General features: G+C 45.3%; 1 long non-coding RNA gene across 1 annotated transcript in view; it reads right to left on the bottom strand.

The window, feature by feature from the left end:
• LOC142658009 (uncharacterized) overlaps positions 1-20,236 on the bottom strand; it is a 29,411-nt gene extending 9,175 nt beyond the window's left edge. The window contains exons 1-2 of the long non-coding RNA XR_012850014.1: positions 20,161-20,236; positions 10,805-10,912 (exon numbers count right to left, since the gene is read on the bottom strand). This is a non-coding gene — a long non-coding RNA (uncharacterized LOC142658009). The remainder of the gene's footprint in view (positions 1-10,804; positions 10,913-20,160) is intronic.
• Positions 20,237-26,952: the final 6,716 nt, after the last annotated feature.

The following is a 26,952-nucleotide window of genomic DNA, read 5'->3' as shown; positions in this document are numbered from 1 at the left end:
TGCTGAAGATATATCGCTGGCATCCTGGCCAGACTGACAGACCCCTGATGATAAGTATAGAAACGCGTAGGGTCGGGTGAAGTGAGGGAATTTTGCGTAGGGGGCAGTGGCATTGTTGTGCATCTGTACATTGGGAGAATCTGGTGCGGTTAACGCAGGCTCCTGTGTGAACGAGGGTCCAAACCACTGCTTTACCAATGTTATACGCTGATTCCATATTTTGATATCTCTGTTTACATACCCAGTCATTAAGGGTTCGCAAACGAACTAGGACTGGGAGTATTCTGTTTAATACGTTTTTAAATACACGGTTGGGCTTTTCACAGTGGTGATTGTACCCCTGTTTTTAGATAGCTATGAAATAAAAATTATAAATTTTACTCATTTATCACTTCAGTGAATTTTCAAATGTTCATATTTGTGGGAGCACAATATATATCGTTAAAATACAGTGAATTATTACGGAAAGCATTCCTTCTACTATAAATCTCCTCTCCAAAGATTGTGTGATGGCATCACTAGACCTGGAGGATGCATATCATCATGTGCCAATATGCAGTCCTCACCAGAAATATCTAAGAATAGCAGTGACCCTCAACAAGTCTTTGTTTCACCTTCAGTACAGAGTCCTTCCCTTTGGCATTTCACAAGCCCCAAGGGTGTTCTCAAAGATAATATCAGAAATGACATATATCAGGACGAGGGACATCCTCCTGATTCCCTACCTGGACGATTTTCTAATAACGGCAGAAACATCTCAGGCCTGATCCAACAGATAAAAATAATTTGCTCCATCCTAACAAATTTAGGATGGAAGATAAATCTAAAAAAAAGTCAAATTTAATCCCATCAACCAGATGTATCTGTCTAGGGATTCTGCTAGATTCCTCCAGGCAGATGTCCTTTCTTCCAGAAGGGAAGATCAATCCCCTGATAGACAGGGTCTCAGAGCTACAGTATATTTAGACCATATGACCTCTTTCAGGGAAGCTATGTCCGTGCTGGGCCTCATGACGTCACGCATCCCAGCAGTATTATGGGCTCCCTTCAGATCCAGGGCCCTACAATAGGACATTTTAAATCAGTGGGACAAGAACAGTCTCTCCCTAGATCAATCCCTCCACATATCATTAGCAGCCAGGCTGTCTCTCAGATGGTGGTTGAAAAGGGAAAACCTCAGGCGGGGCATCCCATGGATAACAACCCCTACTCTAAATATAACTACGGATGCGAGTCCTTGGGGATGGGGAGCTCAATACGACACCTCTTTTCTTCAGAGTCAGTGGGATCACCAAACCATGCAGAGGTCCTCCAACTTCAAGGACCTGGCAGCAGTTATTAAAACTATGAAAAACTCTATACTAGCAATTTCAGGTCAGAATTTAAAGATATATTCGGACAACATGACGAGTCATCAGTGGGGGACGAGATCTGTTCCCCTGATGGGTTTATCTTCCCAGATATTTTCTCTGGCAGAGCACCATCTGTTGACCCTCTCAGCTGCCACCTAAAGGGAATGGACAACCAGGTAGCAGACTTCCTAAGTCGAGAAAGGTTACGCCAGTCAGACTGGTCTCTGAATACGGAAATATTTCAGAAGATTGTTTACAGATGGGGGATTCCCTCAATAGACCTGTTTGCGTCCGGAGGAAACAGGAAGGTCAAGAGATTCTTCTCCCTGGATCCATCAGAAAACCCAACGGCAATAGATGCATTCTCCCAGTGTTGGAGTCAAGAGAGGGGTTATGCCTCCCCCCCTATGTTTTCTCCCAAGGGTGATCAGAAAATCAGGGAAGACAAAGCTTCAATAATCCTGATAGCCCCCTTCTGGCCAAAGAGACCATGGTTCACATGGTTAAGGAAAATGTCCTCAGACCAACCTTGGATTCTCCCGACTCTACCAGATCTCCTATACCAGGGCCCAGTCATGCAATAGACTCTATAACCATAAAGATACTGACACTCAAAATGACGTTCTTGTTAGCCATTACATTGGCCAGTAGAGTAAGTGAGATTCAGGCCCTTTCTGCTTTTTCTCCATATACTCTACCATTAGATCATTAGATGACAGGGTCATCTTAAAAACCTTAACAAAGTTTCTTCCTAAAATGATCTCTCTGTTTCATCTAGACTAAGAAATTGTTCTTCCCTCTTTTTGTAATTCCCCGAAAAATCAGAGGGAACAGCATTTTAACTGCCTGGACATAAGGGGGTGCCTAGTCCAACACCTAGAAATCACTAAAGATTTAAGAACCTCAGAAAATGTGCTTGTCCAGTTCCAGGGTCCCAACAAGGGTTCGGCAGCCAGTAGATCCACTATAGCGAGATGGATTAAACAGGCTATACATTTAGCCTATGTAAATCATAATCTCCAGCCTCCAGAGTTCTTCGGATCCCACTCCACCAGGGCTGTGTCCACTTCCTGGGCTGAGAGAGCAGAGGCCCTCCTAGATCAGATATGCAAGGCTGCTACATGGAGCTCTCCTCATACATTCCTCAAGCATTACCGATTACAACTGCATACAGCCTCTGACTTGGCCTTTGGTAGAAAGGTACTACAAGCTATGGTCCCACCCTAAATTTTGACTTCTATTGTACATCTCAAGGGGTGCTGTCATAGGTGAAAGGGTAAAAGATTGACTACTTACCGGTAATCGGTTTTTCATGAACCTATGACAGCACCCCTCTGTTACCCTCCCTAATAGCGTATACAGTCCTCATAAGGTTGAGTTCCAACATGAATACAAAGGTATTCCTTGTAAATACTGTATATATGAAGGTGTGAGGTAATTCCACTTGGGTGGCGCAAAAAAATAAATAAATAAATAAATATATATATATATATATATATACTAAACTAATATATAAACTAAACTAATTCTCATCATGAGTTCTTTCTAAGACTGGGTGCGTGGAGAGGTGTGTCCTTTTTTTTAAATCCTCAGGCTTCCTGTCCAGTGAATGGGATGTCTCTCCAGGGGTGCTGTCATAGGTTCATGAAAAACAGATTACCGGTAAGTAATCAATCTTTTTTGTATATAGGGCAGTATTATAGTCGTTATACTAGCCACCACTGGTATAGTGCGCCCTCCGAATGAAGTGGTCTGGTCAACAACCGACTGAAATACAGATTAATAAATAAAGATTAATTAATATTTAATTGTATCTAACAATAATTTAGTGTGTATGTATATATATATATATATATATATATATATATGTATATATAGCGGAAAAAGAATGGCGACAGCACACTGCGACACTAATGCCACCTAAACCACTAAATATAAATAAATATGCATTACTGCTAAGTCTACTTATAATAGGGTGGTTCTTAGTGCACATTTTGATCAAAAAATATGAAGCGAGAAATAACGGAGATGGAGGAAAGACGCCAAGAAATTGTGTCCGGAGGTTGTGCCGTTGCGAAAAAACTCAAAAATGATGACTGATTTGCAGAGATGGCGTCCCCTAGCACAAGAGAGAAAGGCAAAGAAAAACAGGATAAAGAAGCAAAAGTAACCGCACCATCGGCACCAGTCTCCAGACTCAGAAATGCCGCCAGAGACTAGGGAGACAGGCAGCGAAGTGGAGGAGAAACCAAAAGTGGTAAAGAAGGTGGTGGAGGGTTATAATATCCATTTGCCTCCCACCTCGTAATCTGAAGGCAGCTCCGAGTCAGAGGACGAGCGTCCCCCGGGTGTGCTCACCCAGATCCAGGAGCTGGAATCCCCGGTATCAATGCAGGGATTCTGCTTCGGTTCGGAGCTGCCCGCTGAGACCGGCAAGAGGAAGAAGGGGAAGCGGAGGAAGAAAGCTGACACAGGACAGATGAGGCTGGTATACAAACTGCAGTCTCCCCTGCACTCCGGACCAGAGAATATCTCGGTTCGGGCTGCAGATCCTGCAAAACCCCCAGTTTCGGCTTCTGTAGTGGGCCGGAATGGGTAAGCGAGGAGAAAATCACGAGGCCAGGCGAAATGGCGCCGGACGCCGTTCTTTGTAAAGGGGGCGGTGCCAGTGCTGTCACTTTAAGGGGCGTGGTCCCAAGGCTGGTGGAAGGCGAGCCCCTGAAGCTGGCAAATGGCGTGAGGCATCGGAAGGGGCGGACCGGAAACTGCCGGTGCGTTCCTGGGATTCAGCTGACCGGAAGTCAGCCAGCCATGCAACATCCGGGCCGGCTGATGAGACAGAGCAATGGTCAGCTGCTGCCTCGTACAGAGACGGAGCGGACAGGAGCGTTAAGCAGGCTGGTAGCCACCGCGCTTTGGAAAGGGGGAGTGGCTCTAAAACCACTGCCCAGGTTGGGGGCGGTTTAATAGTAATTTCGCAGTTGACATTGCCGCAAGGTTCTGTCAGAGATGTAACGCCTCCCCCTTCAGTTGCCATGGACACCACTGATGCGGAGGGTAGCGTGGAGGTACCGCTCATAACATTTTGCGGTCCCTCCACAAAAGCACATGATGAGTTTGTAATTGGATTGAGAATTGGCTCAAGGACCATATCCAGAGAGTTGTGGTAAATGATTCCTACTCTGAATGGTCCCCGGTAATAAGTGGTGTACCCCAGGGTTCAGTGCTGGGACCGCTATTATTCAACTTATTTATTAATGATATAGAGGATGGGATTAATAGCACTATTTCTATTTTTGCAGATGACACCAAGCTATGTAATATAGTTCAGTCTATGGAAGATGTTCGTGAATTGCAAGCGGATTTAAACAAACTAAGTGTTTGGGCATCCAGTTGGCAAATGAAGTTTAATGTAGATAAATGTAAAGTTATGCATCTGGGTACCAACAACCTGCATGCATCATATGTCCTAGGGGGAGCTACACTGGTGGATTCACTTGTTGAGAAGGATCTGGGTGTACTTGTAAATCATAAACTAAATAACAGAATGCAGTGTCAATCAGCTGCTTCAATGGCCAGCAGGATATTGTCGTGTATTAAAAGAGGCATGGATTCGCGGGACAGGGATGTAATATTGCCACTTTACAAAGCATTAGTGAGGCCTCATCTAGAATATGAAGTTCAATTCTGGGCTCCAGTTCATAGAAAGGATGCCCTGGAGATGGAAAAAAATACAAAGAAGAGCAACGAAGCTAATAAGAGGCATGGAGAATCTAAGTTATGAGGAAAGATTAAAAGAATTAAACCTATTTAGCCTTGAAAAAAGACGACTAAGGGGGGACTTGATTAATTTATATAAATATATTAATGGAACATACAAAAAATATGGTGAAATCCTGTTCCATGTAAAACTCCCTCAAAAAACAAGGGGACACTCCCTCCGTCTGGAGAAAAAAGGTTCAACCTGCAGAGGCGACAAGCCTTCTTTACTGTGAGAACGGTGAATTTATGGAATAGCCTACAGCAGGAGCTGGTCACAGCAGGGACAGTAGATGGCTTTAAAAAAGGGTTAGATACTTTCCTAGAACAAAAAAGTATTAGCTCCTATGTGTAGAAATTTTTCCCTTCCCTTTTCCCGTCCCTTGGTTGAACTTGATGGACATGTGTCTTTTTTCAGCCGTACTAACTATGTAACTATGTAACTATGATGCGGTGGAGAAAATAGAGGAGGGGCTAAAGTAAAAGAGAAATATAATAACATTGAGCCAGACCTGGTTAGGAATGTGTCAAATGTAAATAAAGATGTGATGGGTGTTGGTGGTAGAATGTGTATAGGTGATAGGGCTCAACCAGGGGATTAGGGGGGTCGGGTGCTCCCTCTAATACTGCTCCCAGCAGATCTTATGCTGGAGTCATGGGGTGGGGACCGCCCGCTCACCCTTCCTCATCCTCAGGCCCCAGGGATGGTAACTTGCAACAATGTCTCCTGGAGGCTTAAGGGAGGGGAAGCAGACCCTAACAGTAGGGGGTGTGCAGGGAGACCTATCCTCTTGGATAGAGAGGTACGGTCTGAATGCCTTCCGAGAGACGAGGGGAGATCAATAGTCGCTCCCAACAACCGGGCCGGCCACTGCCAGGAGAAATGTAGTCCATCTCCGGAGGCGTGGCAATGATGCGTGCCCTCCTAGAAAGAGGGTGGTGGAGCTGCTACTTGAGATGGGCTTCAAGGTGAGTGACATCTTTGCCTTGATACATCCTCATGGTACGGCTGAGTTTGACGTCAGCTTTGTTCACCCGGGGGGCCTTGAGGTATTCTGGGGCAACTACAAGCTGATGAAAAGCGAGCCCGGCTGGCGGGATTTTGCTGTACAAGCAATATCCCGCCAGAATGGTCTCAAGAAGATGACTGTTCTTACCCATAACGAGTCACTTTCTTGCTTTGACATCATGACCTGGTTGAGCAGATATGGTGAGGTGGCGGAGATGCCAAGGAAGAACTTGGACGAATTTGGCATCTGGTCAGGGGCCTGAACATTTATGGTCAAACTTAAACGTCTGGAGCAAACTGTGTCCCACATTCCATCCTCCGCTTTTCTCGGGAGGGATCGTATCGTGGTCTTCTACCAGGGGCAACCAAAGCGGTGACCCTTGAGCGCGGGCTGCCCTGTGCAGAATTGCGCTCATTGTGGAGGGGTAGGCCTTCTGGCTGCATCGTGTGACCAGGTTAGGTGTCATCTGTGTGGTGACCTAGGTCACCCGTTCAGTAGGTGTCCTCGCTCTGTGGTCTCCAAATCTGTAGCGGAAGAAAGTGCTTCTGCAGGTGAGGAGTCATGCGGAGATGGCGGAGCCCAAGGGCAAGTGAAGAATACCAAGAGAGGCCCCCTTCTTACCAGCGGAGGTTGGAGAAAATGAGAAAGGAAAGGGAGCGGAGAGAAGCCCAGGCAACTGGGGTGATCTCTGGCCCTGACCTGGACCCTGCCCCAGAAACAGATGCCCTTGGGGAGACCGATCTGAACGAGGAGATCAGGAGAATCTGGAGAGAGTGAGTGGCTGAAGACTCCCAGTCCTCCCAATATGAAAGTGTTGGTGAGGAGGAGAGAGCCAAGAACATCTGGCTCTGCCCTGACCATGGAAGGCAGGACCTGCAACCCTCTGGGTCTCTCCCCCAGCCGCTACCAAGCCCTTGTGTATATTCCAGCTCCTCAAAGCGAGGAGGAGAGTGAGGTAGGGGTCTCTAGGGACGCTGAGCACCCTCCCTTGCAAGGTGCACTGGCCTCAGGGGCGGGGGTTACCATGGAGTCGGAGGATAAGGAAGGGAAGGCAAAATGTCCTGAAGATATGGACTCTTCTGTTTAAAGAAAAAGAGGAAAGGGGAACAAGTCTGAGGGGTCCTCCTCGGACAAAGAAAATCAGGGTGGGAAGAGGAAAGCTGTCTAACACAATCATCTTAGATGGCAGAACCCGCACCGTTGACGCTGGCATCGATTAACGTTGCCAGCATTATGTCTGATACGGCTAGATTTGCAGCCTTTAATTTTCTTGGCCGAGTTAAAGCCGACATTTTGTTTTTGCAGGAGACCAGGCTGTCACTTTTGGCAGACATCGTAAAAGCTAGGAGGGAATGGCGACGCGGGCCCTCCTACTGGTCTCTTGCGGCTGAGCCGTATAGCGGTGTGGCGGTTCTTTTCACCATACCGGTAACATGCCGATGGATGATTGAGTTAGAAATGGGGAGGTGCTTGATCTTAGATGTTCTCATGAGGGGGCAAGAACTAAGATTAATTAATATATATGGTCCCCAGACCAAGTGGGACAGGAAAAGCCTCTTCATGAAAATTAAGCCTTTCCTTTTTACGAGCAGACAAGTTATCTTTGGAGTGGATTGTTTTTTACTGTCGTTAGACCCCGAGACAGAGGAGTTTCCAGAGATAGACTGACTTATGATAGTGTAGCATTAGATAGCATAGTTAGCGATGCTCGCCTGGTGGATATCCACATCAGGCATACCCCAGGTCACTCGGGTTTCACCTATCGTAAAGGTAGTTGTAGGTCTAGAATAGACAGGTTTTTTTTGAAGGAGGAAGCCATCTCTTGTTGAGGTGGAGTTCTCCGATCACTGTATGATTATTTTCTCTTTGAACATTGCAGAGTCCCTCCAGATGGGAAGAGGTATATGAAGGCTGAATTCTACTCTCTTGGAAGAAACGGAGATAAGACAGGCCTTTGAGGATTTTCTTCAGAGCCAGGTACCTTTGTTGGGTCTCAGTTTTACTAAGTCTGAGTGGTGGTAAATGTTCAAAGAACGGGTGGCAGAGTTTCTCCGCCAGCTCTCGTGCCTCAGGTCCATGAGTATGTATCGCCTTTATCAGGAGATGAGGAGGAAACTCGAACATCTGGTCTCAACCGGAGGTAGTGGGGAGGAGATCTCCGGGGTGAAAGCTTTGCTTAAGAGGTGTCAGTATGATAGGCACTCATCTTTGGTTCTTGAGAGGGATTTCGGGAGGTACCGCTCGCCCGACCCCTACTGGAACTGTAAGATGTCAGTGAGTCGTAAGATTGTTAAAGGACTGGCTGATAGTACAGGCTCCCTGAAGAGATCCAAATCAGGAATCCTGGAGGTCGTCAGATCCTTCTACTCGCACCTCTTGGGAAAGCAGGATCTAAGCAGAGACGAGATGTCGGCTTTCCTGGCTGAAACCATTTCTGAGCCAAGGGTAGACCCCGCTCTCAGTGTTTTGATAGACTCGATCAAGGAAGAGGAAGTGGGACTGGCGATTGATGGGCTTGCCCTCAAAAAATCGCCAGGGCCAGATGGCTTAACATCCGAGTTTCATAGGACCTTTAAAGGAACCCTAGTTCACCTCTTGACTGCGGTGTTTAATGATTGTCTTTCCTCGTGTACTTTGCCAAAGTAATTAAGGAGGTCAGCCTTGATCATTTTATCCAAGGGAAAAGACTCGACCCGTATTGAGAATTGGCGTCCCATAGCGCTGCTCAATATGGAAAGAAAGGTTCTTGCAAAGGTGCTGTTTAATTGGATGGTGAAGTTTGCATCCCGGCTTCTTTTGCTGGTCCAGCATTGCTCTGTTCCAGGCCGCAGCACGTTTAGTGCTGTCCGCAGTGTCAGAGAGGCAGTGGAGCAGGGAAATTCTGGTCGGTGGAAGGAGTATATCCTGTCCTTGGACCAGGCCAAGGCTTTTGACCGGGTGGACCACGAATACCTCTGGTCGGTCCTTCTGAGGTACGGCTACCGGGGGGGGGGGGGGGTTTGTCAATTGGCTACAGACCTTATACACTGGGGCTGAGACTTTTGCGCTTGTGAATGGGTGGGTTGGAACCCCCTTTGAGGTTGGGTCTGGTGTCCGCCAGGATTGTCCCTGAGCCCTTTGCTATATACTTTAAATATGAAGACTCACCAGGTTGACTTGCAAGTTAGGCGCCATTAACAAGTGTCCGCGCACCTCATTGTATATAAGTAACATAGCAAACTTCATTACATCATAGAGAACTTAGAGAAAAAGAAGTCATTACGCCACAAGTATGATAAAAATGTACAAATTTTATTAGGACATACAACACAAAATACTAATATATAAAATTCAAAGGAGAATCCGAAAAAGAAAAGCAGTGTGGTGGCTTCAAGCGAATAGAAATTGGGGTATCTAGCCCACCAACAGAGTTCCCTGGCAATAGTTCTCTGTCTGATGTAGATCACAGGTAACAAAATCTAAGTAATATAATAAGGGCGTAACTGCGACTTGGTGGTGATAGCACAATTATAAAAATTACAAGGAACAAAAAGGTCAATCTATGACCATATGTTTCAAAATTGGCCAGATACAAAAAATTACAAAGCAAGTTTACGCTTAAATAGTAAGAATAGATCAGGACCAGAGTGTCATAATCAGAACAAAGTTGCTAGAAAGGAAGTCAGGTGTACATAGCATGTGTAGATCACAATAGATCTGTTTGTAGCGTAAGAGATATTAAGGTAGGCTTACCCATAAGAATGAACGTTATAGTGGCCCCACACTGCAGCCTGAAATGGTAGCGCTCCGACGCGCGTTTCGCCAATCTAGCTTCCTCAGGGGGTAGTGTATTGAATACTGACATTGTCATGCTTTTTATATGGTTGAGTCAGTAATGGTGATTGGGCTCCGGTGTCTGTCCTCTAGTTCCGGTCCACGGCGCATGCGCGGGAGTCTGACTTGAGCCGCGAGATCCCTGCTATCTGTCGTCACGCTCGCAGTGCGCCCGCGTGCTCCCAAGGACGCGTGTCCATGGAGACAGGGCAGGCACAGCGCGAGCGTAGAGACGACAGAGAGCCAGGGCGAGGCTCCCAGACTCACTCGCAACATGCGCAACCCCGGGACAAGAAGAGGTATTGAGGTGGATGTAAAAAACGTAGTCTGTACTTGGGCTTAAGTGTGACTAAAGATTTAAAAATTATAATGTTATGTCGCTTCTTAGAAAAGATAAGAAGGGAGAAAAATAAAATAAGAGAAAAGGAGAGAAAGGTAAAAAAAAGGAGAGAAGTAAACAGAAGAAAAAGCCAGAAAAAACGAAAACCAATATAGATTTTTGAGCTGGGGCAACATGCATAATAGATTACTCCCTTCGTGTTGCACTTAATAAGCCAGATAATATTATATGTTACCTGGCCAGATGAGTCTACAAAATCATCACTGCTAACAATGTTTGGGCAGGCTATACATCGGCCACATGGGCAACAACCCCATTTCGGTTTGTATACTCCAAAGATCGGTTTAATCGCTTGGGGTTGGTGGTAGCTGTGAACTAATGTATTGCGAAGATTCCTTGCCCTCCTTGACGCTACTGCAGGTTTAGTAGGTAAAATTTCAGATAGAATACCATCAGTTTGTAAGATGGGACAGTGTTTAGACAAACATTTCCGCATTTCCCCCCATCTGTCGTGATAGACGGTGACATACCTGATTTTAATGTCGCCACATTTCTTGATGGCAGGGTGGAGTACTTGGGCCCGTGTGGACCTGCATGCCCTCTCATATGCTTTGTTGATACATCTTCTAGTGTAGCCCCTATTAGAGAAACGTTGTTTAAGATTTTTTGCCTATTTCTCAAAATCCTCCTCGGATGAGCACAATCTCTTTATCCTTAAAAACTGTCCAACCAGAATGGAACGGATCATATGTCTAGGGTGCGAGGATGAGGCATGTAGATATGAGTTGACTGACGTGTCTCCCCTATGTACATCTGTCTGGACAAAGCCAATGTTGTCACCCTTAATTAGTACATACAGGAAGTCAATGGCCATTTCATTTGTTTTCCAGGTCAGTCGGATAATGAGATCATTGACATTTAATTCACCCATAAAAGAAGTGAATTCCTCTTGCGTGCCCTGCCAGATTATAAAGATATCATCAATGAATCTGGTCCAAAGGACCACCTTATTCATTGATAATATCCGGTCAGACAAGAAAAGATCCCTCTCCCACAACCCCAGGAAAAAGTTGGCGTATGATTGTGCACAAGCTGCCCCCATCACCGTTCCCTGGAGCTGTAGATAGAAGGATCCATTAAATGTAAAAAAATTGTGTGTAAGCACAAATTCCATAAGGATGAGAATAAACTGAGACATGGATGGGACAATGTCAGTCATCCTCAAGAAATATGCCACTGCCTGGAGACCATCTTGGTGTCTGATGTTCGTATACAATGATTCAATATCACAAGTGGCCAACAGCATGTCGGGTTCAACCTGAACCCCCTCCAATTTTTTAAGGAGATCCGCCGAATCTCTGAGGTATGATGGCAATGTCTCTACTAGTGGTTTTAGGATTGAGTCAATTTACTTACTTATGTTGTCGCAAATATTCCCTCTCCCGGAGATGATGGGGCGCCCTCGTGGTAGTTTGGAATTCTTGTGGATCTTCGGCAGCAGATACAGACTCACTACCATGGGGTCCTGTACCATAAGACTAGAGATGAGCGAACTTATGAAAAGTTCGGTTCGGCTGGTTCGCCGAATTTCATCAAAAAGTTTGATTCGGACCGAACTAGTTCTGACCAACCTGTAATTCAAGAAAGCCCCTAAAAATCGTGTATAACACTGTTTAACCCCATAGTGACCACCAATACGCCTTTTCACGTCGGTCACTAAGGGGCCTTAGGCTAGGCTGACGCCTTTTCACGTTCGCCTAGTCTAAGTCCTGCACGGGTCTCCCGTGCAGGCTGGAGCCGGGGCTCAGCTGCCTGATGACAGCTGGGCTCCTGCTCCAACGCCCGCGATCGAAGTTTACTTCGATCGCGGCCGTTTAATCCGTTAAATGCCGCCGTCAATAGCGACCGCGGCATTTAACTTTGTTTACAGAGGGAGTGAGCTCCCTCTGTCACCCATCGGCGGCCCGCGAATGCAATCGTGGGTCTCCGATGGGGTGTCATGGCAGCCGGGGGCTTGATAAAAGCCCCCAGGTCTGCCCAGGACATATGCCTGTTAGGACGCACCGGAGGCACGTCCTAACAGATTGCCTGTCAGATTTACACTGACAGGCATTAATGCTCTGGTATACGAAGTATACCAAAGCATTATAGCAGCGGTCGGAAGATCGCACAGTAAAGTCCCCTAGTGGGACTAATAAAATAAGTCACCAATGTGAAAGATTATTAATAAAAAGTACAGTAAAAAAATAAATAAAACCATTTTTTTCAATAAAAAGTGGTTTTATTTAGTAAAAGTGTAAAAAATAAATAAAAGTACACATATATGGTATCGCCGTGACCGTAATGACTCCATTAATAAATATAATATGTAGTTTAAACCGCAAGGTGAACACCGTAAAAAAAAAACTCAAAAAACAATGGCGAAATTACAAATTTTTTCCATTGCCCCCAAAAAAGTCATAATAAAAATGAATCAATAAGTCCCATGCACCCCAAAACAGTACCAATCAAAACGACATCTCGTCCCGCAAAAAACAAGTCGAAAAAATCACTACATTGATGGAAAAATAAAAAAATTACGGCTCTTGGAAAGCAACGATGCAAAAACAAATAATTTTAGTTCAAAAGTGTTTTTATTGTGCAAAAGTCGTAAAACATAAAAAAACTCTACATATGTGGTATCGCCATAATCGTACCGACCCATAGAATAAAGGTAACATGTTATTTACGCCGCACAGTGAAGGGCGTCAATTTAAAAACGCATAGAACAATGGTGGAATTTCAGCTTTTTTTTATAATCCCCCCCAAAAAAGTTAATAAAAGTTAATAAAAAAATTATATGTACCCTAAAATGGTGCTATTAGAAAGTACAACGAATCCCGCAAAAAACAAGTCCTCATACAGCTATGTAGACGAAAAAATAAAAAAGGTTATAGCTCTTTGAATGCGACTATAGAAAAACGAATAAAATAGCTTGGTCATTAGGGCCTAAAATGGGCTGGTCACTAAGGGGTTAAAAGCCCTAGAAGCCCTGAATAACACTCTTAGGTCACCCATGAGTGTATCCAAGTACTTTTGAGCTGTCTTTAAGGCAAAGTTAGTGTCAAAGTTACAGCAACATGTATGGCTATAGGAAAATGGATGGGACACGGTGATAACTAACAGAAACCACTGCACTTGTGCATGTTGTATGCTTAATGCATTGTTAAAAAAGGTACAAAAATTAACCATTTTTGGCGGCAGATGCCTGCCAGGGTTCATACATATAAGGTGGTAAAAGAAGAAGCAATGGCTTTTGACAAGCCCTCAAAAAATTTACCCTTTATGGTGGCAGATGCCTGCCAGGGTTCATCCATACATGGATGTAAAAGCAACAAGCAATGGCTTTTCACAAGCCCTCCAAAAATGTACCCTTTTTATTGGCAGATGCCTGCCGGGGTTCATCCATACATGGATGTAAAAGCAATAAGCAATGGCTTTTCACAAGCCCTCCAAAAATTTACCCTTTTTATTGGAAGATGCCTGCCGTGGTTCATCCATACAAGGATGTAAAAGCAACAAGCAATGGCTTTTGACAAGCCCTCCAAAAATGTACCCTTTTTATTGGCAGATGCCTGCCGGGGTTCATCCATACATGGATGTAAAAGCAACAAGCAATGGCTTTTCACAAGCCCTCCAAAGATTTACAATTTTTATTGGCAGATGCCTGCCGGGGTTCATCCATACATGGATGTAATGTAAAAGCAACAAGCAATGGCTTTTCACAAGCCCTCCAGGCCTGCTTGTAGCAGACTGCAGTGGAGGTGTATTGGTGGTAGTAGAGGTAGCCAACGGACAGCAAGGGTGGTGGTAGTAGTAGTAGTAGCAGCGCATTAAAAGAGACTGGACAGTCACAGGACAAAGCCCTGTGGTGGGGTAGGCCTGCTTGTAGCAGACGGCACAGGGGGTGGATTGGTGGTAGTAGAGGTAGCCAACGGACAGCACGAGTTGTGGTAGTAGTAGTAGTAGCAGCACATTAAAAGACACTGGACAGTCACAGGACAAAGCCCTGTGGTGGGGCTGGCCTGCTTGTAGCAGATGGCAGTGGAGGTGTATTGGTGGTAGTAGAGGTAGCCAACGGACAGCAAGGGTGGTGGTAGTAGTATTAGCAGCACATTAAAAGACACTGGACAGTCACAGGACAAAGCCCTGTGGTGGGGCAGGCCTGCTTGTAGCAGACGGCAGTGGAGGTGTATTGGTGGTAGTAGAGGTAGCCAATGGACAGCAAGGGTGGTGGTAGTAGTAGCAGCACATTAAAAGAGACTGGACAGTCACAAGACAAAGCCCTGTGGTGGGGCAGGCCTCAGGCCTGCTTGTAGCAGACGGCAGTGGAGGTGTATTGTTGGTAGTAGAGGTAGCCAACGGACAGCAAGGGTGGTAGTAGTAGTAGCAGCACATTAAAAGAGACTGGACAGTCACAGGACAAAGCCCTGTGGTGGGGCAGGCCTCAGGCCTGCCTGTAGCAGACGGCAGTGGAGGTGTATTGGTGGTAGTAGAGGTAGCCAACGGACAGCAAGGGTGGTAGTAGTAGTAGCAGCACATTAAAAGACACTGGACAGTCACAGGACAAAGCCCTGTGGTGGGGCAGGCCTCAGGCCTGCTTGTAGCAGACGGCAGTGGAGGTGTATTGGTGGTAGTAGAGGTAGCCAACGGACAGCAAGGGTGCTAGTAGTAGTAGCAGCACATTAAAAGACACTGGGCGGTCACAGGACAAAGCCCTGTGGTGGGGCAGGCCTGCTTGTAGCAGACGGCACTGGGGGTGGATTGGTGGTAGTAGAGGTAGCCAACGGACAGCACGGGTGGTGGTAGTAGTAGTAGTAGTAGTAGTAGTAGCAGCACATTAAAAGACACTGGACAGTCACAGGACAAAGCCCTGTGGTGGGGCAGGCCTGCTTGTAGCAGACGGCACTGGGGGTGGATTGGTGGTAGTAGAGGTAGCCAACGGACATCACGGGTGGTGGTAGTAGTAGTAGTTGTAGCAGCACATTAAAAGACACTGGACAGTCACAGGACAAAGCCCTGTGGTGGGGCTGGCCTGCTTGTAGCAGACGGCAGTGGAGGTGTATTGGTGGTAGTAGAGGTAGCCAATGGACAGCAAGGGTGGTGGTAGTAGTATTAGCAGCACATTAAAAAACACTGGACAGTCACAGGACAAAGCCCTGTGGTGGGGCTGGCCTGCTTGTAGCAGATGGCACTGGGGGTGGATTGGTGGTAGTAGAAGTAGCCAACGGAGAGCACGGGTGGTGGTAGTAGTAGTAGTAGCAGCACATTAAAACAGACTGGACAGTCACAGACAAAGCCCTGTGGTGGGGCAGGCCTGCTTGTAGCAGACGGCACTGGGGGTGGATTGGTGGTAGAAGTAGTAGAAGCACCAACAGCGGCACATTAAAAAAAGAGTGAACAGGACAGAATCCCGTAGCAGGCGGCAGTAGCAGGCGGCAGTAGTAGGCGGCAGCGGCAGCAGCAGCAGCAGCAATGTCAGATCTAATCAGTAGAGTTTAAGCAGGAGAAAAAAGGATCATTCCAGGGGCGCTGCTGAGTGGTGATAATAACAGGATCGAAGTTCGGAGATAATAATAATAAAGAATTTATTGGCTACGCGTTTCGACGATGAATTATCGTCTTCATCAGGCCATATGCATAATACATTGAACACGTCTTATATACCAACATGGTTCATAAATGACACGAGTAAAAAAGCCGCCAAATCTGCAAAGGTCAAGGTGCGTTCGTGACGTCACAGCCGGCTTTTTACCTTTGCATCCAATCAAAACTTAAATCGGTGAAAAACATTACCCGTGTTAAATATATCACTCAAACATAGTACATTTGTTAAATAACATAAGAAATAAAAATAAAAGGAATAAAAGACAAAGTGTTGTCAACATCTGTATAATCAAAAAAAATAAAAACAGGCATAAAATAAATGGTTTACAAAAGACACAATACGTGGAATTTAAAATAGAAAAGTACTGAGCTACAGACCAGTAGGTTGTTACGTAGCAACTCCTCAAATTCGTTGATCATCACGATTTCCAGAAATTAGAAACTTCCACTAGCAATAGATTGAATGCGTATGAAAAAGACATCATTTTAAAAAAGATTAATAAATTAAAAAGGGATCGGAATGATTATACCCTAAATGATTTAGGTGCCTGGAAACCATCCTTACCACACATTCCCAAATTAGACAAAGTTGCAACCGTATACAACACTCCACATAAAACGTATGCAGCACCATTGGATGTTCACTCTAGGTTTAGGGCCCCTTCTAACTCCCGTGCCCCCCATGCCGAAGGTAACACCTATAGTAGGTCTTTTAAAAACAGTTCTAGATTCCATCATGGATCTAACATTGACAGCTCCTCAACCAGAACACCCACCATTAACTTGGCGGTGAAACACCTGGCACGTAACCCCACAGCAGCAATACAACCTTGTATTCACCACCCTAATCAAGCAACCAATGCTTCCCAAACAATTTTTGTACCCGGTAAAACAATTACTGAAGTGCCTGTTAATGCCTTCAGAGCATCTGACTTAGATCTCCACCTCTCCAAGTTCTTTTCTATATCCGAACCAATGGAAGTCCCAATTATAATCAATTCTCCTTCTTCCTTACTCAACGACTCCATAGAAGATAGCCTGATATCTTTACTCCAATTATCAGTACACAGCACTCCCCAGTCTTCCATTCTTGACACCCAGGAGAGTCCATCCATGGGCCCCTCCACATCGTTACTACTCAATGACAATCATTCCAAAATAGATTTAGTCACATCCTCGCTAGATAACACCTACGCAGCAAACTCTTTTTTAGAACTTCCCTCACAACTGACCAGACCTCCCTTAACCCCCACAGTCAGCAGCAACGACATACTACTACCATTCTTAATGAGCCCCAAAGCCCAAACCATCACGAATTTTTTTCCAAAAATCCAGAAAATTTCAATAAAAAGAAAACTAAATACAGACATAGAGGACGGAGAGGTGGCAAGAAACACATCAAACAACGGTCTGAGACTAAACCCAAAGAAGAATCGAGTAAAACAGTAAAAATATTTAATTTGTCATCTTACCTATTAAACGCTCACGAGACGAATTTACTTAATAAAGGTTTGTCATTCTGCCCTACCTCCCCATCTAATGATTTTGATTTATTCATGGACCTCAACCGTTTCATCAGAAAACTTACTCTTATTAGACATTTTGCGTTACAGAAACCTAACACATTATCAGTTGCAATAGAGGTCCCGCATACACCTGATTTAAATATTAAGGCCATCCCAGTTGAAGTCTTTGTGAAATCAGATTTCTATCCTGTCCATCATCAAGGCCCCCTCATTGAAACCTTCTCAACACTCGTGAATAATGAATTTAGGTCTTTAGAGAACCCTTTTCCATACCAGGATAATTTGACCCAATATGAAAGAAAGGCCATTAAATCTCTCCAAAATAACGGTGACATTGTCATTCGTCCTGCCGATAAAGGGGGTGGCATAGTTAACCAGAATAGGGACAATTATTTGGAAGAAACGTCGAGGATTTTAAATGATAAGACATTCTACTGTAAATTAGCATCAAATCCCCTCCCTACCCATGTTCACGAATACACATCTATGATAGAGAAGGCTTTTCATGAAGGTCTTCTCACTAAAAAAGAAAAACGTTTCTTACATGTCTTTCCCAAACATACCCTTTATCTATCACCTCCCGAAAATACACAAAACACTCATTGACCCCCCAGGACGCCCCATCATATCAGGCATCGGCTCACTAACCAGCAATCTCTCCCACTTCGTTGATCTACACCTGCAACCTTTTGTACTCATGTTACCCTCCTATCTCAAAGATTCCACCCAATTACTAAAAGATTTATTTAATCTCAAAATTGATAAGACTACACCACACATATTTTTTCTAACAGCTGACGTGACCGCTCTGTATAGTAATATCCCCCATATAAAAGGTATGCAGGTAACAAGATCATTCTTAGCATCTAACCCCTTAATCCCTGTCAACCAGGTTTCCTTTCTGACTAATTGTATTGATTTCATTCTCCATCACAATTCATTCACCTTTAATCATACATTTTACAATCAAACAAGAGGTTGTGCGATGGGCTCGAGATTCGCACCTGCCTATGCAAACCTGTACATGGGGGCGTTTGAAGAGGAACACATCTTAGGGGACCATCCATTTAAAAACAACATTCTCCTATATAGGAGGTATATTGATGACCTGTTTTTCGTATGGACAGGAACAGCAAATGAAGCTTCAAATTTTATCAAGCATCTAAATACCAATAGCTATGACATCTCCTTCACACACACCTTTTCTGAAATCTCTATTGACTTTCTTGATCTAACCATTAGCTATGACATCAAGATTGAACAGTTTGTCACAAAAACCCACTTTAAATCTGTCGATGTAAATAGCTATATTGATTTTAAAAGTGCCCACTATCGCCCTTGGTTAACAAATGTGCCCTTCGGCCAATTTAGAAGAGTCCGAAAAAATTGCAGTACCAACGCAAATTTTAAATTTGAGTGCAATATTTTAGAAAAAAGATTCAGAGAGAAGAATTTTCCTTTAAAACTAATCCAAGATGCTAGATCTAAAGCCTCGGAATTATCCCAAAACTCCTGTCTAAACCAGGTACAGAAGAAAAAACCAGAACAAAATAAATACCACACCAACTTTATAACCACTTATAACCGAGGGAACAAGACAGTTAGAGCAATTTTGAACAAACATTGGCACATTTTAAAAAACGACCCTTATCTTAAAGATATGATACCCTCCCATCCGAGCATCACCTTTCGTCGTTCCCTAACTCTGAGAAATATTCTGGCCCCTAGCAGAATCCGAAAACCTAAAATATCACCAACTACTACGTTTTTATCCAGACCCAACGGTTCATACAAATGTGGCCACCCACGTTGTCTATGCTGTAATAGCATCAGCAACAAAAAATATACATATACATCAAATGTTAAAAAAAAAACCTTCCCAATTAAGTCATCCCTAAGTTGCAGCAGTTCCTACGTTATCTACCTAATGGAATGTACATGTCAACTCCAATACATTGGTCGAACCACACAACAACTGAGATCTAGAATTAATAAACACAGATCCAATGTGAACACAGGTTTTTTGAAGCACAGTGTGTCTCGACACTTCACTTATGTACATAAGTGTCAATTTAAACAAATCACAGTTACACCCATCGAAGATATACACCGCGATGTCCCCAATAGATATACTAAACTGAAACAGAGGGAAAACTATTGGATCTTTAAATTGCAGACTTTATACCCAGGAGGATTGAACGATATCTCTGAATCAACACTTGACTAATTAATAAGCTTTTTCCTAAATGAAAAGAGCTCATCATTACACATTAAGAAGTAATAAACAATGATTATTTCTTATCCATACCTATTTACTTCCCTTTTTGCAATTTTTCCCCGTATTTATTAGATCCATCATGTTGTGACCTCCCCCGTTATTCTAATCATTGTATATCTAACTATTTTTCCGCTAACTCTATCATAGTATATATAGCGCCCGATCTTTTGATCCCTTTATGCCGCTTACCACGTACTGTTTGTCTATTATTAAAATTTCATACATCCCTTATAAATCACTTTTTGTAAAGTGTTTATTCCACTGATACAATACTACACCAGTGCCGGGAGAAAAAAATATGCTGTGCATCCTATGACAAGACATAACAATATATTGATTTTCCCCTGTTTATTTTTAACTGGCAATAAATACTGTAAACTAGTTCTGACTTAAGAATACTATATACTTAATAATATTATAGATATGTTTAACAAACCTGTCCAGAAGTGGTCTTCCTTTGGTCCATTCACAGTGAGCGCTGATATGTCCTTCGTTCGCTGTTCCCGTCCTCTTTGTTTGTTCTTTCAGTTGCCTGGCAACGCCTCTGTTAGAGCCACACATAAAAACCCCGAACAATCCATCTAAGCAACTAAGAGCACTTAATTGTATACATACTCTTAATAAAGATTTAACTTTTACAAATTTTCTACGGCAGATACATATCCTTATATGCTCTATAGCACTGTTCTCGGCCAAGTTGTCCTGGTTACCAAGTTCGCGTCTTGGCGTCCTTCGTTGCTACGTAACAACCTACTGGTCTGTAGCTCAGTACTTTTCTATTTTAAATTCCACGTATTGTGTCTTTTGTAAACCATTTATTTTATGCCTGTTTTTATTTTTTTTGATTATACAGATGTTGACAACACTTTGTCTTTTATTCCTTTTATTTTTATTTCTTATGTTATTTAACAAATGTACTATGTTTGAGTGATATATTTAACACGGGTAATGTTTTTCACCGATTTAAGTTTTGATTGGATGCAAAGGTAAAAAGCCGGCTGTGACGTCACGAACGCACCTTGACCTTTGCAGATTTGGCGGCTTTTTTACTCGTGTCATTTATGAACCATGTTGGTATATAAGACGTGTTCAATGTATTATGCATATGGCCTGATGAAGACGATAATTCATCGTCGAAACGCGTAGCCAATAAATTCTTTATTATTATTATCTCCGAACTTCGATCCTGTTATTATCACCACTCAGCAGCGCCCCTGGAATGATCCTTTTTTCTCCTGCTTAAACTCTCCTCTCAAGCGGTCCTTTTGGATGCCGTCTCGGATCTGGCAGCAGCACTGTGGTTACATTTATATGCTTGTTAACTCCCTACCTAGGTGAGCATAATACCTTTAATACGGCATCATTGTCTCACCTTTACCGACTGATCTGCACAAGGTGGCGCCGTGTTTTTCTCTCTTTATTCCTAGATCTAATCAGTGGCATCAGGCATAGCGGTTTTAAAATCCTCACCGATCCATGCTTGATTCATTTTCAGAAACGTGAGATTTTCCAAGCTGTTGGCGGACAATCTTGTTCGCTTAGGGGTGACGAAGCCCCCTGCCGCGCTGAATACCCTCTCTGACGCTACACTGGAGGGTGGACAAGACGGTACACCCATGGCAAACTGGGCCAGTTCTTGCCAATGATCCAATCTGCTGACCCAGAAGTCCATGGGGTCTGGGATCAGGATTTCTGACAGTGAAAGGGCACAGTCCAGGTACGAGTGAACCTGGTTGTTTAGGTGCTGGTGATGGTGAACATTCCTTTGGTGACTACGATGTGTGTCAGGTCGGGATATTGGATGTAAAAATGTTGTCATCATATTTTCCAAACTGAATTGGCTGCTGCTGCTGCCGCTGCTGCCGCCTATTGCTCTGCCAGAGGCGGTGGAACGATGAGACAGTGGGGAGCGGAGAGTGGCCCCCCGGTCAGACATGCTTGCAGCAGGTGTTTGCCATTTGAAAGCCGTGACAAGCTGGCTGCATAGCTTCTCTCGATAATAAGCCAATTTTGCCTTCCTCTCGGAAGGCGCAAAAAACTCCCCCATTCTGGCTTTATACCGAGGGTCTAAAAGTGTGGCTATCCAGTACTCATCTCTTTGCTTCATGCTAACAATACGACAGTCAGCGCGCAAGTAACAAAGCATACAGCTCGCCCTCCTGGCCAGCGTTTCAGAGGGCCCGGTTGGTTCCATCTCCGCCCCATACTGCCATGGTTGTCCATCATCAAGGTCGTCGTCAGACTCGTCATCATCACTGTCATGTTGTGCGGCTGCCTCGTCCCCTATCCCTTCCTGTGATTCCATCTCCAAATCCAGCTCCTCTTCAGGTCCTGTTTCCTCATCCTCACCCTCCTCCTCCTCCTCAACATCCATAGCCAGATGTGATCCTTCCTCTATCCTTTGCTGAATCATCGCTGTGAGCATTTGCTCCAGAATGAATATCAGCGGCATAACATCGTTCATTCCGCTAGCGTCACGGCTCACAAATCGTGTGGCCTCTTCAAAGGGCCTCAAAACGCGACATGCGTCTCTAACCAGCTGCCAGTGCCTGAGCTCGAAATTACACTGGCTCCAAACGCTGCCCGTCTGCTGCATCAGGAAATCATTCACGGCTTTCCGCTGTTCGTACAGACGGTCCAACATGTGCAGGGTGGAATTCCAGCGTGTTGGAACGTCGCAAATCAGGCTGTGTTCTGGGAGATTGTTTTGACGCTGCAAGTCCAGGAGGGCGTGCTTAAATGCATACGAACGTCTAAAGCGAACGCAAACCCTCCGGGACATGGCCAGCACACCCTTCAAACCAACATATGACTTTAAGAAGCGTGTCATGACCAGATTGATCACATGTGCCATGCAAGGAGCGTGTGTCAGGTGACCTAGACGCAGTGCAGCCACAACCTTCTTCCCGTTATCAGAGACAACATTGCCCAGTGTGAGTTTCAGAGGAGACAGCCAGAGTGTGATTTCCTCCTTGATGCACAGCAGCAGGTCCTGCCCTGTGTGGCTTTTCTCGCCCAGGCTCAGCAGGTGTAAGACAGCTTTGTGGCGCTTCACCTTGCACCTATGAAAAGAGGAGGGAGGAGCAGTGGAAGATACGCTGTGTCCTGTCGGGGACGGGAAGACCTCCATTGAGGAGGGCAAGGAGGAGGAGGATGGTAGGCGCCTGGTGTCCGGAGTTGAACCAGAAAGATACAAGCGTGGAGGTGGTAATGCCTGGCATTGCTGCGGTGGTGCATCGGACTGCAAAATATTGACCCAGTGGGCCGTGAAAGACATGTACTGTCCCTGCCCATAGATGCTGCTCCACGTGTCGACGGTAGCATGTACCCTGCTGCACACGGATAATTGCAAGGACTGGCCCACCTTTTCCTCCATGTGCTTGTGCAAGGCAGGGACAGCTGTTTTGGAGAAGTAATGGCGGCTAGGTATTCGCCACCTAGGCTGAGCGCACGCCATCAATTGCTTGAAGCCGGTGGAGTCGACCAGGTGGTACGGCAGCGACTGCACCACCAACAACTTAGCCAGGTGTGAATTAAGCCGCACGACAAGTGGATGACTGGGTATATATTGTTGCTTATTGGACAACGATTCCGTAATGGATAACTAACGGGACGTAGGAGGAGCACTAGATGACAGTGATGATGATGACAATGAGATGGTGGATAAGGCCTGGCTACTACTTAGATGACAGGGACTCGGAGCAGCAGCAGCAGCGGCAGAGGGGTCTTCATTAGATGTACATGATGGTGGGGCATGTCGATTGTCCCACATGGCCTTGTGATGCAGCTCCATGTGTTTACGTAGAGCTGTAGTTCCTACATTGCTGCCCTGCCCACTCCTTACTTTATTACTTTCTTACGGCACTGTGCCATGTTTTCGTCCTCCGGGAAGGTACAGAAAAATTGCCACACAGCAGAGTACCGTAAAGAGGTAGTACCACGTCCACCACCACCACCACCCGAGCTTGCCCCTTGTCTGGCAGGCTTTTTTCGGGAGCCTACACCAGTAGCAGCAGTGTCGCCGTCACCGGCTCCTGAGCTGACCCTACCGCTGCAACGTTTTGCTGATTTACTTCTGCCCCTACCTCGGCTTGGCTGTTTATCACTCCCAGTGCCGCCACTACTACCCTCCTCCTCTGACGCCGTCATCCCCTCGTCACCTGGTTCCCACGTCCTGTCTAAAACAACATCATCATCATAGCCCTCCTCATCATCCCCGCCACTTCTGTCACTGTGTTGTAAATGTGATGTGACATCATGGCGGGCTCCATGCCCCCCCCCTCATTACTGCGTCTGCCACCACGGCTACCACCAACACCCCACTACCACAGCTATGCGTCTCGGACACCGCTTCCACCTCCACCGCCGCAACACACTCCGTTGGCTGACTCGCGGAAAACAAATCATCATCACTATGTTGTTCAGTATCTTCCTTCGCACCCGAGGAGATGTCTCTTAAGACTCTCAGGAAAGATGGCTTCCCGCTAGGAAGGTGGAGTGAAGACATAGATGATGGAATGGAAACGCTAGAAATACCCATATTACTACTGTCACTGTGCCAAGGAACTGTAGAGGATCTGGAATCCAACGACGAAACCTGGCTTGAAGCCAGATCGTCAGAGTCTTCCTGCTGTGTTGACCGCGAGCCAGCCAACCAGTCCACAATGGCCGTATTGTCTAAACTAACCCGCCCACCGGAGGAGATGGACAAGTCTGGCTTGCTTATACTGCTACTACTACCAGCAGGCACATGGCTGCTGCTACTAGTAGAACTGGGCACATGTCTTGTGCCACAAATGCTGGTACTGGGTCTGGCACCAACAGATCCAACATTTGGACTGGAAGAGGACATGGCATGGGTGTTTTTTCCTCTACCCCGTCCTTTCACAACCTTTTTTTTACCAGACATTTCACTGCTGGAGTGCAGCAAGTTGAATCAAAACCCCTTCCCCTACTAGAGGAATGAGGCCCTTATAAAATATTTTTTGGACTGGCTGAAAATGAGTGACTGTGAATAGTTGGCAGTCAGTGTATGCTGTGACTTGTATAATAGCACCAAAGGCACCGGCTGTACTTAATTAGCACGTTGAATTAAACCCTTAGACAGAAATGAGGCCCTTTTAAATTGTTATTCGGACTGGCGGAAAATCAGTGACTCATAAGGTGCCAGTCAGTCGGGGAATGCTGGGCATTGTAGTACTACAAAGGTTGCCTGTATTGCAAGTTGGATGTTAACCCATGCAACTGGGATGAGCCCCTTCTAAAAGCTTATTCACACACTGGCTTGGCAAATGGCAATGAATGAGAATTTCTATCAGCCACTGTGCACTCAGGGAATGCTGGGCGTTGTAGTACTACAAAGGCTGCCTGTATTGCAAGTTGGATTGTTAACCCATGCAACGGGGATGAGCACCTTCTAAAAGCTTATTCACACACTGGCTTGGCAAATGGTAATGAATGAGAATTTCTATCAGCCACTGTGCACTCAGGGAATGCTGGGCGTTGTAGTACTACAAAGGCTGCCTGGATTGCAAGTTGAATTTTTAATCCATGCAACGGGGATGAGCCCCTTCTAAAAGCTTATTCACACACTGGATTGGCAAATGGCAATGAATGAGAATTTCTATCAGCCACTGTGCACTCAGGGAATACTGGGCATTGTAGTACTACAGCTGCCTGCCTGGATTGCAAGTTGGATTGTTAACCTATGCAACGGGGATGAGCCCCTTCTAAAAGCTTATTCACACTGGCTTGGCAAATGGCAATGAATGAGAATTTCTATCAGCCACTGTGCACTCAGGGAATGCTGGGCATTGTAGTACTACAAAGGCTGCCTGTATTGCAAGTTGGATTGTTAACTCATGCAACGGGGATGAGCCCCTTCTAAAAGCTTACTCACACACTGGCTTGGCAAATGGCAATGAATGAGAATTTCTATCAGCCACTGTGCACTCAGGGAATGCTGGGCGTTGTAGTACTACAAAGGCTGCCTGTATTGCAAGTTGGATGTTAACCCATGCACGTTGGATGAGCCCCTTCTAAAAGCTTATTCACACACTGGCTTGGCAAATGGCAATGAATGAGAATTTCTATCAGCCACTGTGCACTCAGGGAATGCTGGGCGTTGTAGTACTACAAAGGCTGCCTGTATTGCAAGTTGGATTGTTAACCCATGCAAAGGGGATGAGCCCCTTCTAAAAGCTTATTCACACACTGGCTTGGCAAATGGCAATGAATGAGAATTTCTATCAGCCACTGTGCACTCAGGGAATGCTGGGCGTTGTAGTAATATAGCTGCCTGCCTGGATTGCATGTTGGATTGTTAACCCATGCAACGGGGATGAGCCCCTTCTAAAAGCTTATTCACACACTGGCTTGGCAAATGGCAATGAATGAGAATTTCTATCAGCCACTGTGCACTCAGGGAATGCTGGGCATTGTAGTACTACAGCTGCCTGCCTGGATTGCAAGTTGGATTGTTAACCCATGCAACGGGGATGAGCCCCTTCTAAAAGCTTATTCACACACTGGCTTGGCAAATGGCAATGAATGAGAATTTCTATCAGCCACGGTGCACTCAGGGAATGCTGGGCGTTGTAGTACTACAAAGGCTGCCTGTATTGCAAGTTGGATTGTTAACCCATGCAACGGGGATGAGCCCCTTCTAAAAGCTTATTCACACACTGGCTTGGCAAATGGAAATTAATGAGAATTTCTATCAGCCACTGTGCACTCAGGGAATGCTGGGAGTTGTAGTACTACAGCTGCCTGCCTGGATTGCAAGTTGGATTGTTAACCCATGCAACGGGGATGAGCCTATTCTAAAAGCTTATTCACACACTGGCTTGGCAAATGGCAATGAATGAGAATTTCTATCAGCCACTGTGCACTCAGGGAATGCTGGGCGTTGTAGTACTACAGCTACCTGCTTGGATTGCAAGTTGGATTCTTAACCCATGCAACGGGGATGAGCCCCTTCTAAAAGCTTATTCACACACTGGCTTGGCAAATGGCAATGAATGAGAATTTCTATCAGCCACTGTGCACTCAGGGAATGCTGGGCGTTGTAGTACTACAAAGGCTGCCTGTATTGCAAGTTGGATTGTTAACCCATGCAACGGGGATGATCCCCTTCTAAAATCTTATTCACACACTGGCTTGGCAAATGGCAAATGGAGAATTTGTATTGCAATTTCGATGTTGAGAGTAGACTCCCGCTGTAGTGGAT

The sequence above is a fragment of the Rhinoderma darwinii genome, chromosome 7 (assembly GCF_050947455.1).
Source record: "Rhinoderma darwinii isolate aRhiDar2 chromosome 7, aRhiDar2.hap1, whole genome shotgun sequence".
In the NCBI taxonomy this organism is placed as follows: domain Eukaryota; kingdom Metazoa; phylum Chordata; class Amphibia; order Anura; family Rhinodermatidae; genus Rhinoderma; species Rhinoderma darwinii.
The sequence above is the reverse complement of the archived record's forward strand: the minus strand, read 5'-3'. Positions and strand labels throughout refer to the sequence as shown.